Raw genomic sequence first — 15,631 nt, 5'->3', positions numbered from 1 at the left:
CGCTCCCGGCCGTCGCCCTCCGCGCGCCGCGCCGCCTTCCAGCGGGGCCTCCCCCCACCTCCCCGGCCGCAGACAAAAGGCCGTGTCTGAGTTACACATAAAATGTGTTACTTTGCTAGAGGGCCGGGTAGTGGCCGCCGGGCCCGCTCGTGGGCCGAGCGGAGCGTCAGCAGAGGGGGCTGTCAGTCACCGCGAACCCTCCGTGAAAGGGGCCCCTTGTCAACTTCCCCTGCCTTTGAAGTGACTGGGATGGAGGTGCTCAATTAAAAGCCCATCAGTCTGTAAGTAAATCAACGCCTATCAGGCTTGTCACATCAAACAAACGATTATTACCCCAGCCCGCCCACCCCATTAATCTGGCTGTTCCTTCTTGACGGCTCAGGGTCAGGGCACCGTAAATCCTGTACTGGATTGCAGCCACCTGGATCGGGATGAAAGCGCCGGCGCGGCGCACCCAGGCCTTTCCACCGCGGCCCGCGAGCGCGGATGGGGCGCCGGCCCGGGGCCCGCGCGGGACTGACACACAAAGACCTAGACGCAGACCCAAGGAGACAGAGTGCACAGAGACAGCCTGAGAAAATAGACCAAGACAGAGATCCCTGGAAGCAGAGGCCCAAAGTGGTGGAGACAGGTGCCATGAAAACTCACCCAGAATGTTATGAACGGATAGATGCTTCTAGAAGATGAGGTGTCTGGATGATATTTTTCAGACGCTGGGTTCTGAGTCTCAGAGAGTGAGCGCAGTTTGGCTGCTGTTTCCCCAGCTCTCCGCCTGTTTCCACTGGCTGCCCCCAAATGTCCCTTGGCCAAGGGAATGGTGGTGGGGAGGACACAGAAGCTCAGGGCTTTGCTAAGCCGGGCTTATACGGGACATCAAAATACGTGATGTCCAGAGCTCGGTCTTCTGCAATAAAAGGATATGAACTGACAAACTGGACCAGAGCGTCAGGTTCTGACTAGGTCCTCTGAGCAAATCCTAAGGAACACTTTGTCCCAGCGCATTTCACCTAGGCTCTGGGGGTGGTTTTGTGGATTCTTCCTGCTCCGGGAATTAAGTGCTGGCTTTATCCCCACTGCAGACCAGAAAGAGAGGCGGGTAGGGAGAAGAAGAGACAAGACAGCTTTTTGGGGGGGCTGGAAGGAGGAGCTGGGTGGGAGATGAAGGGTGGGGAGGAGTGGGAAAAGAAGGTCAAACTTCTAGCCCGGAAGAGAAGAACACGGCCTGCTTTTTAAGGAAGGAAAGAACAGTCTTCCCTCAAATGGCAGTTTCAGAGCTGCCCGGAGGCATAGCTTCCTCTGACTCATGATGTTTCATGTTTAAAAGGGCCATCACATGCTTTCCTCATAGACAGCATAATACACCAAAGGAATCAGGAGATGAATTGGGAGCAGGAGAGACTGTGGAAGGGAACTTCTACCCCGAGCCTATCATGGAGCTTGATGCCAGGTCTGGGGAACTTCTTGCTAGACAAAGAAAGGAAATTCTAAAGAATGAAACTGGACCTCTGTCTTACACCATACACAAAAGTCAACTCAAAATGGATTAAAGACTTAAATGCAAGACCTGAAATCTTAAAACTCCTTAAGAAAACCTAGGCAGTAAACTCCGTGACCCTGGTCTTGGTGATGAGTTTTTGGATTCGACATCAAAAGCAAAGTCAATAAAAGCTAAAATAAGCAAGTGGGAATACATCAAACAAAAGCTCTGCACAGTAAAGGGAACCACCATTGAAATGAAAGGGCAACCTATGGAATGGGAGAAAATATTTGCAAATCATATAAGGGGTTAATATCCAACATATATAAAGAATTCATACAATTCAATCACACCCCTCCAACAAACCAAACCAAACCAAACCACCACCACCAATAAAAACTTCCAAACAATCCAATTAAAAAAATGGCAGAGGAACTGAATCGATGTTTTTACAAAGACAAACAAATGACCAACAGTTACATGAAAAGATGTTCAACATCACTAATCATTGGGGAGATGCAAACCAAAACCACAATGAAGAGGTACCACCTCACACTCATTAGAATGGCTGTCATCAAAAAAACCAGAGATAACATGTTGGGAAGGATGTGGCGAAAAGGGAAGCCTTGCGCACTGTTGGTGGGAAGGTGAATTGGTGCAGCCGCTATGGGAAAGAAACACTATGGAGGTTCCTCAGAATTTAAAAATTGAACTACTAGATGAACCAGGAGTTCCACTCCTGGGTATGTATGCAAAAGAAAGAAAAATGGGATCTCCAAAAAAGAAAACATTCTGCTTTCTCATGTTCATTGCGGTCTTATTCACAGTAGCCAAGATGTGGAAACAAGTGACCATAAGTGGATGGTGAATGGCTAAAGAAGATGTGGTATATATACAATGGAATATGATTCAGCCAAAAGAAAGAAGGAGGTCCTGACTTTTGGGCATTATATGAAGTGAAATAAATCAGAGAAGACAAATAATGGAGGATACCATGTATATGAGGAATCTAAAAAGTTGAGTTCATAAAAACAGAAAGGTGATAACCAGATGCTGGGGGAGGTGGGAGAATTAGGGAGATGTTGGTCAAAGAGTATAAACTTCAGGTTATAAGATGAACACGTTTCAAGGGTCAAATTTATAGCATATTAAAATGCCATTAGTTAACTGTTGTGAATACAGTTAGTTAAAATACTTATATATTTGAACTTTGCTAAGAGGGTAGATCTTAAATGTTCTCCCCTCAAAAGCATAAATGGTAATTATGTGGCAAGATGGAGGTGTTAGCTTACACTATGGTGGTAAATGTTGCATTTTGCAATATGAGTCTTTCGCCTTAAACGTATACAATATTGTATGCTAATTATAGCTCAGTCAAGCTGGAAACCAAACAAAATTCTCAAAGATACTCAAGACATTTACATTCATCTGCATCTTCCCCAAGCCTGCCTGATAAGAACTGCTCACTGCACTTCTGGAAGACAGGCTGCTGCCATCACTGCACGTGGTTGGGCCGGTGTGCAAGGTTTCCTCTCAAGCCAGCTACCCATCGCTCTATTGTAAACTCATTCACTCCATCCTCGGGACTCAGCAGTGCAGCAGCTCCTTGTTCCTCGGAGCTGATAGGCATCCATCCAGAGTGTCAGTGAGCCCTTTCACAGAAATGAATAATGGTATATAGATATTTTACAATGTGGGAGAATGATCTGTCCTTCATATTTTCATCCATTCAACCAAAATTTGGTATTTAGTATTTACCAATTTCCAGGTATTTAGTATTTCAAGCTTACACGTTCCTCTCTAAGCCCCGGGGACACAGCAGTGAATATGATGGGCAAGACCAAGAGATATGTGGAAGCTTTTACAGAGAACTGGGGTGTGTGAACTTATCTTTATTTATATGTTATGTATACACTCATTACACAGATTTTTGCTAAGCACCTACTATGTCTAAGTAATATGCACCACAAGGAGGCCAGGAAGAATCAGAAACAAATCCTATCCTCCTAGAGAGAGGTGAGACACACATCTTGAATAAATTAGATGCATTGTTTAAAGTGCTAGGTGCCATATGCCAGGAAAGAACAGGAGAGAATTCAGAGGAAAGAGGATTTATCCAGGTTACTGCTTTCTTAGTGAAGATATGGAATTAAGAAACATGTTAACTGTTTAATCATGGCGACTTTTAAATCTATTCTGTAATGTAGTATAGTGTGGGCTTAATGTTTATTGTTATTGTTATTGGCGGTAATGACATTGTAATTCATTGCGTAATTATGGACACATCACAACACCCCTTCCTATCAGACAGGTGTTCTAGAACTCTGCAACTCCATTTCAGGTCTTGTCAGGAGTTGGGTATGGTTGAGAACACCCAGAAATCAGAGACAGGTGCCTCTTACAAGAGGCAGAGTAGTGCAGAGGTTAAAGGAATAGGCTCTGAAACCAGATGGCAATTCAGAACCAGCCTTCACGTGCTGGCCCTCCCGCGCCTGCTGTGAGGCCATGGGCAAAGCACCTGAACTCCCTCCGTGTGTTTCCCCATCTGTTAAATTGGGGTGATCACAGTACCGGCTTCATAGGGTTATGTGACAATTAGATACATATAAAGCATTCACAAGAGTGCCCAACTGACAGTGTGTACTCAGTAATGCCTGCCATTCTTATTACTCTACTTCAAAAAAGGTGATCTCTTAAAGGTACAACTAATACAATGTTAGGAGGACACTTGTTATATTAATGCACTGTCTTCCTGTATTCAAGGATCAGTGAATTAATTTTCCTTTAGAAAATCTTCTAAGTTCGGGGGCCGTCTGACCTTGGCTCAGGTCATGATCTCACTGTTCATGGGTTGAACCCTACTTAGGCTCTGTGCTAACAACTGAGAGCCTGGAACCTGCTTCAGATTCTGTCTCCCTCTCTCTCTTCCCCTCCCCTGCTCACACTCTGTCTCTCTCTATTTCTATCTCAAAAATAAATAAACATAAAAAATAATTAAAGGGGCACCTGGATGGCTCAGTCAATTAAGTGTCTGACTTTAGCCCAGGTCATGATCCTGCACTTTGTGAGTTTGAGCCCTGCTTCTGGCTCTGTGCTGACAGCTCAGAGCCTGGAGCCTGCTTCAGATTCTGAGTCTCCCTCTCTCTCTCTCTCCCCCTCCCTGCTAACTCTGTCTCTCTCACTCCCCAAAATAAATAAACATTAAAAAATATTTTTTAATAATTAAAAAAAGAAAATCTTCTGAGTTCAGCACATGGATTTAAAATATTTGTGGGATGTCTGCATGGCCATGTCCATTAAGTGTCTGACTTCAGCTCAGGTCATGATCTCATGGTTCATGAGTTCAAGCCCCACATTGGGCTCTCTGCTGTCCATGTGGAATCCACTTAGGATCCTCTGCCCCTCCCCCACTCTCTCTCAAAAACAAACATTTAAATAACAAACTTTAAATATCTCAAAAAATATTTGAAAAATTTGTTTTGACTAAAGTAATTTTGATTTGCATTTAATGTAATATTTGATATATACAAAAGAGTATTTGTGTGCATCATGAATGTAAACTTACAGTGTCTGTGTACTTCATTCCCATCCACCCCATGGCCTCTCCTTCAAAATGGCCACTGAATTTTGTGTTTAGTATCCCTTTGTTGTTTAAAAAGCTAAAAAAAAAAATCAAAGTATAATATAAGTCATAGTAAAACACACAAATTTTAAGTGTATAGCTTGATTGATTTTTACAAACAATACACTTATGTAAACACACCTAGATCAAGATCTGGCACCCTAGATATGGTACTCTAGAGGCTTCCCTCAGTCCCTTCCCAGTCAATTCTTCCCCCAGTCCTGCTGCAAAGTAACCACTGTTCTGACTTCCATCATCGTAGATTAGTTTTGGAATTAATAAGTTTGTATTCTTGTGTTTGCCTTCTTTCAGTCAGCGTTATATTTGCAAGGTTCATCCATGATGTTATAGGCCTTAGTAGTTAATTTCTTTTTCATGGTTGAGTGGTATCTCATTGTATGAATAAGCCACACAATTTATTCATTCATTCTAGTGTGTTTTTTCATTTTGGCTTGGTACAGTATATTTTATTGACGGCACCTGACAAGGTAGGGTTCCCCATGCCCCTCCCACTCTTCAGGGCATCTGGGATGGAAACTGTAGAGGTCAGGAGACTCTCACTGTGTTGGGGGATGAATTGGAGCAAGGACTCCCAAGCTGCTGAGGGCTTCTCTCTTCTCTTGCTCTTGCTGGAGGTGGTGGTCCAGGGGGCTCTTACTCCTTGGAGGCCGTGTGGATCGTAAGGTACACTGCCTGGTTGCCATAGTCAAATTCATTGTCCCACCAGGAAATGAGCTTGACAAAGTAAAGTGGTCATTGCGGGCAATACCAGCCCCAGCGTTGAAGGTGGAAGAGTGGAAGTCACTGTTAAAGTCTCAGGAGACAACCTGGTCCTCAGTGTAGCCCAGAATGCTCTTGAAGGGGCCCTCTGATGCCTGCTTCACCATCTTGATGTCATCAAATTTGGCAGCTCTCTCCAGGTGGCAGGTCAAATCCATGACTGACATGTTGAAGGTGGGGACATGGAAAGCCATGCCAGTGAGCCTCCCATTCACCACCCTTGGTGGTGCCAGTAGAAACAAGGATGAGGTTCCTGGCAGCCCCTTGGACATCATACCACAGCTTCCCTGGGGAGGGGCCATCCGTGGTCTTCTGGAAGGCAGTGATGGCATGGTGATGAGTCCCTTCAAGATGCCAAATTTGTCATGGATGACCTTGGCTAGAGGGGCCAAGAAGTTGGTGGTACAGGAGGCATTGCTGACAATCTTGAGGGATTGTCATGGTTCACACCCATCACAAACATGGGGGCATCATCAGAAAGAACAGAGATGATGACCCTCTTGGCCCAACCCTCCAAGTGAGCCCAGCCTTCCCCATGGTGGTGAAGACCTCAGTGGACTCCACAAGATACTCAGCACTAGCATTACCCCATTTGATGTTGGAGGGGTCTCACTAGTGGAAGATGGAGATGAGATTTCCATTGATGACAAGTTTCCCTTTCTCAGACTTGACTGTGCTGCTGAATTTGCCATGGGTGGAATTATATATTACCATGTAGACCATGTAGTTGAAGTCAATAACGAGGTCATTGATGACGACAATATACATTTTGCCAGAGCTAAAAGCAGCCCTGGTGACTAGGTGCCCACTATGGCCAAATCTGTTTACTCCAACCTTCCCCATCCTGTCTCGGGGATGTGGCTGGCACTGCACCAGAAGTGGTTGTCTATTGAACAAGGAGGAGCAGAGAGTCCATTCATTCAACTGTTAGTGGACATACGTGTTGTGTGTAATTGGAGTGTAATTGTTGTGTCTTAGAGTATGCATATGTTATAATAAATACTTCCAAAAATTTTTCCAAAATGTACCAATTTACATATCCACCAGAAGTGTGTGAGAATTCTAGTTCCTCCATACCCTTGCCAACATTTGGTATTGTTAGTTAAAAAAGTGTTTTCTTAGTCATTATGGTGGATGTAGTGGGTTCTTTCTCTTCATATCTATTTTAGTTGCATCTAATAATATTTGATGTTATTTTTATTGCCATATAGTTAAAAATATCTTCTGATGTCCATATGTATTGCAAATATCTACTCCTGTTCTGTGACTTGACTCTTCTCTTTATTAATGGTATTTTGTTGTTGTTGTTGGCTAAAAGCTTGATATTTTAAGGTAGGTTTTTGTTTACATTGACATTGGGTTAATTTAGAAAAGTATATTCCTTAATTTTTAATATCTAGGGATTTCCTAGTTATCTTTCTATTTTGGATCTCTTGTTCAATTTCAGTTTTACCAGAGAATAGACTCTGAATATGTCAAACCTTTAAAATATACTCAAAGAAATGTTAAAATCTCCAACTATACTCATAGACCTGTTTTCTTCTCCTTTATTTCTATCAGTTTTTGCTTTATATACTTTAAAGGTATGTTATTATGTGTGCACAGACTTTACATTGCTATATTTTTCTGTTGAACCAATTTGCTTTATCATTAGGAAATGTAATGTAATAAAACTGCTTGCCTTAAAGTATACTTTATCTGATACTTGCCTAGGTACATTCATCATTCTTTTGAGTAATCTCTGCTTGGTATATCTTTTTCTATCCATCCTTTTAGTTTCCAATTTTTCCACTTCCCTGCTGATGTAAATAAAAAGCACCCCAAAACAGTGGCATAAAGCAACAACTCAGAGGTTTTATGGGTCAGGAGTTTAAACAGAGCTTAGGAGAAATGCCTTATCTCTGTTTCACAATGTCTGAAATTGTGGTTGGAAAGACTTGAATGGTTGGGAGCTAGAATGATCTGGAGATTTTTTTCACACATGTCTGGTTCTTGGACCAGGATAACTAGAGACTGAGCTCAGCTAGGACTGTTGCTAGAGTAATTTCCCATGCCCTTTCTCCCTAGCTTGGGCTTCCTTACACCATGGAAGCCTCAGGTAATCAGACTTCTTACAAAGAGGCTCAGAGCTCCAAGAGTGAGTGCTTCATCAAGCAAGGTAAAAGTTGCATAGCCTTTGTGACTTAGCCTTGAGAATCAAATAGTGTTATTTCTGCCTTGCTCTATTGATTGAAAGAATCATAAACCTGTCCAGATTGGGGAGGGGAATTAACCCCCCACCTCTTAATTAGGAGAATCGAAGGATTTGTGGTTATGTTTTGAACATGTCACATAGCTTTTCTTTCTGTATCCTTATGTTTAAGATGTATTGCTTGTAAGTACTATATGGGAATATCTTATTTCATGACTCTTACTTCATTACTTTAGTGCACTTTGCAGATATTACATTTTTTACAGATTGAAAGTTCGTAGCAACCTAGTGACAAGCAAGCCTAATAGTAACATTTTTTTCCAACAGCATTTGCTCACTTCATGTTTTGTGTCACATTTTGATAATTCTCACAATATGTTAAACTTTATCATTATTTTTAAACTTTATCATATAAAGTTTATCATGTAAACTCTATCATATATGACTATATTTGTTGATCTGTGACCACTGAAAGGTCAGATGATGGTTAGCATTTTTTTCAATAAAGTATATTTTAAATCAAGATGTGGACATTAGTTTTTTTTAGACAATGCCATTGCATGCTTAATAGACTATAGTGTAGTGTAGACATAACTTTTATATGTACTAGGAAATTAAAAAATTCATCTGATTTATTTTTTTGCAATATTTGCTTTATTGCAGTAATCTGGAACCAAACCCTCAATATCTCTGAGGTACGCCTATAACATATAGGTGGTTTTTATTTATTTTTATCCGGTCTCAGAATCCTTGTATTTTAACTGGAAGATTTGGTCCATTTATATTTAAAGTAATTGCTGATAGCAAGGTTTAAACCTATCATCTTACTATTAATTTTGTATTTTTTCCATTTTTTTTTGTTATTTGTTATTTGTTCCATATGTTTTGTTCTCTTTTCTTCCTTTGGTTTAATCAGGCAATTAAAAAATTATTACATTTCCCTACTCTATTAGCTTGTTATTTGTATGTTCTTTTATTATTTTTTAGAGATTACTCCAGAGACTGTATCATGTATCATTGTTTTGTTATAACCTACCTTAAATGAATACTTCTTTCACATCCTGGACAATGCAAGAACCTTATAACACATTTACTCCTCTCCTGTCTTTTGTGCTATTGTTAACATATATTTAATTCTGTATATAGTTTGAACTCCACAGAATATTAGTATTATTGTTTTATACAGTAAATACATATTTAGATATACCCATAAATTTTAGAAAAGGTGCTTTTCTCCTTTCTTGCATTACTGCATTTCCATCTGGAAGTATTTCTCTTCTGCCTGAAAATATCCTTTTAGTGTTTCTTTTAATGCAGCTATGCTAATGGTAAATTCTTTGAGTTTTTGTCTAAAAATGTCTTTATTATGTCTTTACATTTGAAGGATATTTTCACTGAGTATAGAATTTTATGCTAGCAATTACTTTCAGCACTTTAAACATTTACTTTAACTATGTTATGGTTTCCATTTTTTCTATTGCTTAGTTGTCAGTTTTATTTTTGTCCTTTTGAAAAAAGTTCCCTCCTACCTCCGTGGCTACTTTTAAGATTTTTATCTTTGACTTTGGTTTTTAGCAGTTTTCCTGTGTTTACCTAAATGTGATCTTCCTTGTATTAATCTTGCATGGGGTTTGTAGAGATTTTTTTTATTCTGTGGCTTCATGTCTTTCATCATTTTTTGAAAATTCTCAGCTAGTATTTCTTTGAAAATTGCTTCTATCCCATTATCTCTCTCCTCTGCATCTGAGATTCCAATGACAAATATGCTGGATGTATTTACCATGTCTCTAGACCTCTTATGCTCCCCCTTTGCCCCTCATTTTTCATACTTTTTCCTCTGTGCTTTATTATCCTGTCTTTAGCTATATGCTTTTAAACCCATCCATTAATTCTTAATTCCAATAATTTTATTGTTTTAGTTCTAGGATTTCTATTTGATTCTTCCCTAAAAGATTCCAGTTCTTTGGTAAAATTTTCTGTTTTTTCCTAAAAATAGTTAAAGTTGCTATTTGATAACTAATTAATCTACATCACTGTTTTTTCTTTTTTTTTTCTGTTGGATTTTGAGTCACTTGACTTTGTTTCTTGGCATACTTGATAATTATATGTCAAAGATTCATGATGTTGTTGGAAGTAGCTGTAATTTATCCATTTTTACTAATTTATAATATTGCAATGTGACTTGACCACAGTTTATTTCTTCTTTTGTCTTATTGATGGTCATGAGGTTAGTAGAGTAATTTAAAAAATCACTCTTTTGAAGCTTCTTGAAACCATTTAAAGTAATTAATTCAGCAGTTACTTTGAGTCTAGAGAGCAAGCATGTACAATGTGTTTGGAACACATTGGCAGTGCACCACTTCAATGATGAAAGTACTAGAATATGCCGTAATTATGATTTTTCTATTATGGCCTTACTCTGTATCCCCAAAGAAGTCCATTAACATTTCAGAGCTATTTGTTTGCAGTTGCTTTGGCTATGTGGATGGGTGGTTGGCTTTAAAATGGGAACACAGGGGCACCTGGGTGGCTAAGTTGGTTGAGTGGCTGGTTTTGGTTCAGGGCATGATCTCCTGGTTTGTGGGTTCAAGCCCTGTGATGGGCTTTGCACTGACGGCATGGAGCATGCTTTGGAGTCTCTCTCTCTCCACCTCTGTCCCTCCCCCTCTGTGTGTGGTCTCTCTCAAAGATAAATATTAGAAGAAAGTTTTTAAAAATGGGAACACAAAAGTCAGGAGCTGGACTGGATCAGCTCATTCTCTGTGGAGCAAAATGGAAGAAGCATGATAAGACCAGATGTATTTAGTTATTCTCCTGATGGAGCCATGGATCGATTTGGAATAAAAACTCAGAAAGCTGGTGCCTATTCATGCTTCCAGTCTCATGGGAAACAGTACTAGCTCCAAAATGCACGCACATCATCTGAAGTCCTTGAGATAATTATTCAAAGTGTCTGGATGCCCCTGGGCATTTTGTTGGAGCATGGGCATATATAGTAGAAGCAGTGTGGGGAAGTGGAAAGAATGCAAACTACATTCAGACTGACCTCAGTTTGAATCCTAGCCTTGATGCCTACTAGATTTTTACAAGAAGTGACTTCATTTAACCTCTTGATCTTCAACTTTCTCATCTGTAAGATGGACATGCCAGTACCTTCCTAACTTGATTCTAGTGAGGATTACATGCCGAATTGTATTAAGGATGCTTTGTATGCCTAGTATAGTGCCTGGAAATATCAGATGTTCAGTAAAAGATAGCGTTGTGTCATGGGCATCACAGTCATCATTATCATCACCACCACCATCATGAGAAAAGCTTTGGAAACGAGCAGCTCTGGGCCTCACAAGAGGTCCTAAAATCTTTGCTATTATGCTATTCAGTGTGGCAAGTTTGTGACCCTATGCACGTTCTTAAGGTTTTGCTGTTTTCCAGGGCTTGAGCATAGGACCTTTTCCTCAAGAAGGGAAGGAGAAGGGTTCTAACTAATTAGGAAAGGGGTAGTCAGATTTAGGGCAAGGCCTCCTATAATGATTAGCCAAATGTCTATGGACTGACAATCAGTTTGAAGAGGAAGACAGGTTACATAGCAATCTGCACTAGGGAAAACCACACATAGCAAAAGATTTTCATCAGTGCTACAGGGCTTAAAGCTGTCACTGAATTCAGCTGACTTTTAAACACACTGACAGATGAGGTACACATAGGCTAAGAAGAGAACAAGGTTAGGAGCCTATCAGGTCCTATGGAGGTGAATTAATGATGTGCCATCGGCTGGGTTTTATGCTCCAGCAGATGTTAGAGCAAGGTTCTGATCAATCGGTTTCTAACATGGCTCTTGTTCATTCTCAGATTGTTTATTTATGAAACATTATTTATGAACATCTCCCATGTGCCCATAACACTATGTTAAGTGCTATGAGGGATATAGAAAAGTATCTATCTATCTATCTATCTATCTATCTATCTATCTATCTATCTATGTATCTAATCTGTCATCTACTTATCTATCTATGTAACTATCTATTATCTATCTTGCTACAAGGAGCTTTAAGTTCGGTGGGTTCCTTTATGTGGTTTATATATGTGAAGGTAGTTCTAAAACAGAATGAAGTGGTGAGGTCATAGGGTCATAAGAGATGTACCAGTTAATCTCAGGGGAGTTCAGACTCAAACTTCCCCATGTCACTGCCACCCTAGTAATTCTAAAACACTACTTTCAGCATAAGCAGACTTTTCTCAAAACCCTTAAGTGAATTTCTATTTCCCACCAAACCAATTTCAAAGTCCTTTCAGATTGTTCTATTATCTCTAGCTCTGCAGATGTAATTTCTTCCCTTTTTTTGTGATGGGTGTGGCGGTGCGGGGTTTGTAGATTGCTTGCTCTGGTATCAGCCTTCATGTGTTTTGTGATTTTGGTCTGAGTGCATCTTCCCTTGGTGATGTCTGTGAGAATTTTTTTCCTTTTGATGTCTTGGGTTCTGGGATAATCCTGTGCTTGTCTCTGCTTGAGGCCTATGTGTTTCTGTACTGAGGGCTAACAAATTAGGGTTTTTACTGCAAGAAGCAAAGGACCTCCACATATGGCCTCGGAACTGTATCCTGAGCTGATAAGCAGACATTCTAATTTCTGTTTATGGATAGCCTAAGTTTTACTAGTTTCTGGTTTCATGTAGAGAGCCTGGCTCATGCTAGTGAGGCTATGGGGCCTTTGACCTTGACTTGGCATTAAAATCCCAGCCCCCATGGCTTATGCTTTATTGAAGGCCTGGAAGCCTTATGTGGATCACTTTCTAAATCTGTATCTTTAGCCCTGACCTGACTCCTGACCAAATTCCAGAGCTGTAGGTTCCTATATCCAATGTCCTGTTTGTCAACTGTATTTGGTTATTTTATGGCCATCTCAGATTTAACATGGTCCAAATGGGACCATGGATTTGTTTATATATATATATATGTTATATATATATATATATATATATATATATATATGTTAAACACACCACCTGTGGTATATACATGAATATGAATATGTACTTATTAAGCCCCTGTTATGTGCTGTCACTTTAGTGGCTGTTATCTCATTTATGCCATTGTCTGTACACATTTTAGGTAGATGTATGACACAGCACATGTACGTATGCAGAGCATAGTTGTCTTGATGAACCGAGCTGTGTTTTGTTTTAGGTACTCCAACAATCTCAAGATTTACAAGAATGTGGTTTTTAGATAACAGCAGTCCTACCACTAAGTGCTTCCTTTTTCATTACTGCAGCGTTCTGCTTTACTTGCTAAGACAGTGGGGGGCAGCTCTCACGACTTACCCCCTCCCCCAACTCCAGAGTTTGGAAACGTGTGCGGTTCACCCGTGAACTACATGCACCAGCATTGCCTGAGGTTCTTGTTACAAAGACTGCTTTTTGGACTCTCCCAAGCTACGCTTTCTGGGGAGAGTGCTCAGAAAAGCAGACTTTTAACAAGTTCCTCAGGTTGTTCTTAAGTGCACTGTGGTTTGAGAACCCCAGCCCAAATCCCTTTTTCTCCTTTGGCAAATCACCTACGATATTTCTGGAAGAGACTGTTCCAGGGAGCCCAGAAAAGAGAGAGCTGACTCATAGGCATTCGTTTCCACACTGAAGATGCCCTGAAAGCCAGGAGGACCTGGTTTGGCCACATATACTGCCTGGGTACATCTTGCTGAGCTGCAGCCTTGGACTCTCTACTTGAACTTTCCAGAACTACAATGGCTGCTTTAAAATTTTTTCCAGTGCTTTTCATCTTGTTGGTCTAAATGCATAAATGTCAGCAGAGGATAATGACACTTAGATATCATTATGGGTTGACTAACTGTCCCGGTTTTCCTGAGACTGAGGGGTTTTGTGGGAAGCATGAGTTTCAGTGACCAAACCACCAAGGTTATGGGCAACCTACGATGAGCTGGTCAGTCCTGGCAAATACGTTGAGGAATGGAAACTAACTGCATCAGGAAATAATAGATTAGACTAGTGAGGGATGAAATATATTTGGGGGATTAGTCAGATTTGTGGTGCAGGGTTGAACTGTTCATGACATTGTCACTTGGTTCTCGTCATTGGGATGTAACTGAAGCAATGGGCACAACTTTCTAGCTGTGCCTTTACCCACAAGGGGAAAAATGGCACCTTGCCTTGTTCTCTCTTTCTTCTGGCGGGAATGGATGCAGAATGGTGGAGCAAGAGTAACCAGCTTAGACTGCAAAATGCAAACCACATGTTGAGTCTGTCAGGGCCACATGCTTGAAGGAACTTAGGTTCCTGATACTGTGACTCTGCCTTATTGTCCTGGATTATTTACACTTTGATTCTTAGGTGCGAGGGAAAGGAACTATCATGAGTAAGCCACTATTATTTTGACTTTTACTACAGCAGCTGAATATTTTCTCTAAGGAATACAGTTCTCTATATCCCAGAGTCCTGCTTTGTTACAGCCCGTGTCAGATACTGATATTTGAAAAGGACATCTGGCTTTACTGTCCATGGGACCTATGTTTTGAGTTTTTTGTTTGTTTGTTTTTGTTTCTTTTTCTTCCCTTCTGAGGATGGGAAGAGATTGCATTTTAGTTGCTTCTCCTCCCAATGCCCAGACATAGTTCTCCATCCATTGGGACACATGTATGTGCGGGTCAGGGCCAGGAGGAAAGTTGTTGTCAGAATAAATCTCCTGATGGGGCTTGAATATGAAACCTTGACCTCATAACTGGCCCAGTTCACCAGGCACTGCCTTTCACTCAGCAGATTCCTAGCCTGATTTGGGTGCTCTGACGCCCCCTAATCCCATTCCTTATACAACTGGAGCAGGGCAGGGGACTAATAAGTCATCCCTTTTGGTGCTTCCAGTAACTAGCACTTCTTTCCTGGGAACAGAACTGCCCTTTACAGTGTTAATCTTGTGCGCGTTTGCTTGGCCTTCTTAAAAATGATGTTTCTCCATGGGAAATGTTTGCAGACTTCTCTGGGTAAGACATGTGCAGTGGGTGTGCATTCGCGAGCAGGCAGGATGGTGAGCAGCGGCGGGGGATGTGGAATGGAACGGAGAAAGCTTCACCATTTACTGGTGGCTCCCTTGTGGCAACTGCACTGTTTAGTTCTCAAGACAGTCCCGAGAGGTAAGACTGATTCTTCATATTTTCAACGGGTATGAACGGGTACACGCTCAGGCTGATGGCAGGTGAGCGGCAGAGTCAAGCGTAGTTTCTACGTTGGCTTTCAACAAACTTTTCCATACAAACGAATCTCATCGTTTGTTATGTCTGTAGAAAAACAAAGGTAGAAATTCTGTAAGTATTTGCCTAATCTGATCATGGAACTGGCCGCTCTGGAAATACAAGCAAAAGAATGGTCTTTGGCAACCCGTGTTAGTTGGGCAATTCACCCGCCCAGGATTCGCTTCTGCCTCCTTGGTCTTCCTCATCTCCTTGCAAGTGAATAGTGAGACAATAGCGACCACAGGGCTCTGGGTGTGTTAGAGAACATTGATTTCTGAACTAATGAAGCTAGTGAAGATTTTAACCCATGGCTGTGTTTGT

General features: G+C 41.0%; 1 pseudogene; it reads right to left on the bottom strand.

Moving 5' to 3' along the window:
• Nucleotides 1-5,753: 5,753 nt before the first annotated feature.
• Nucleotides 5,754-6,782, bottom strand: LOC115290139 (annotated as a pseudogene).
• Between the last annotated feature and the right edge of the window lie 8,849 nt (nt 6,783-15,631).

Source organism: Suricata suricatta, chromosome 1, assembly GCF_006229205.1.
Source record: "Suricata suricatta isolate VVHF042 chromosome 1, meerkat_22Aug2017_6uvM2_HiC, whole genome shotgun sequence".
In the NCBI taxonomy this organism is placed as follows: Eukaryota; Metazoa; Chordata; class Mammalia; order Carnivora; family Herpestidae; genus Suricata; species Suricata suricatta.
Note: the sequence above shows the minus strand (reverse complement) of the source record. Positions and strands in the feature narration are given on the sequence as shown.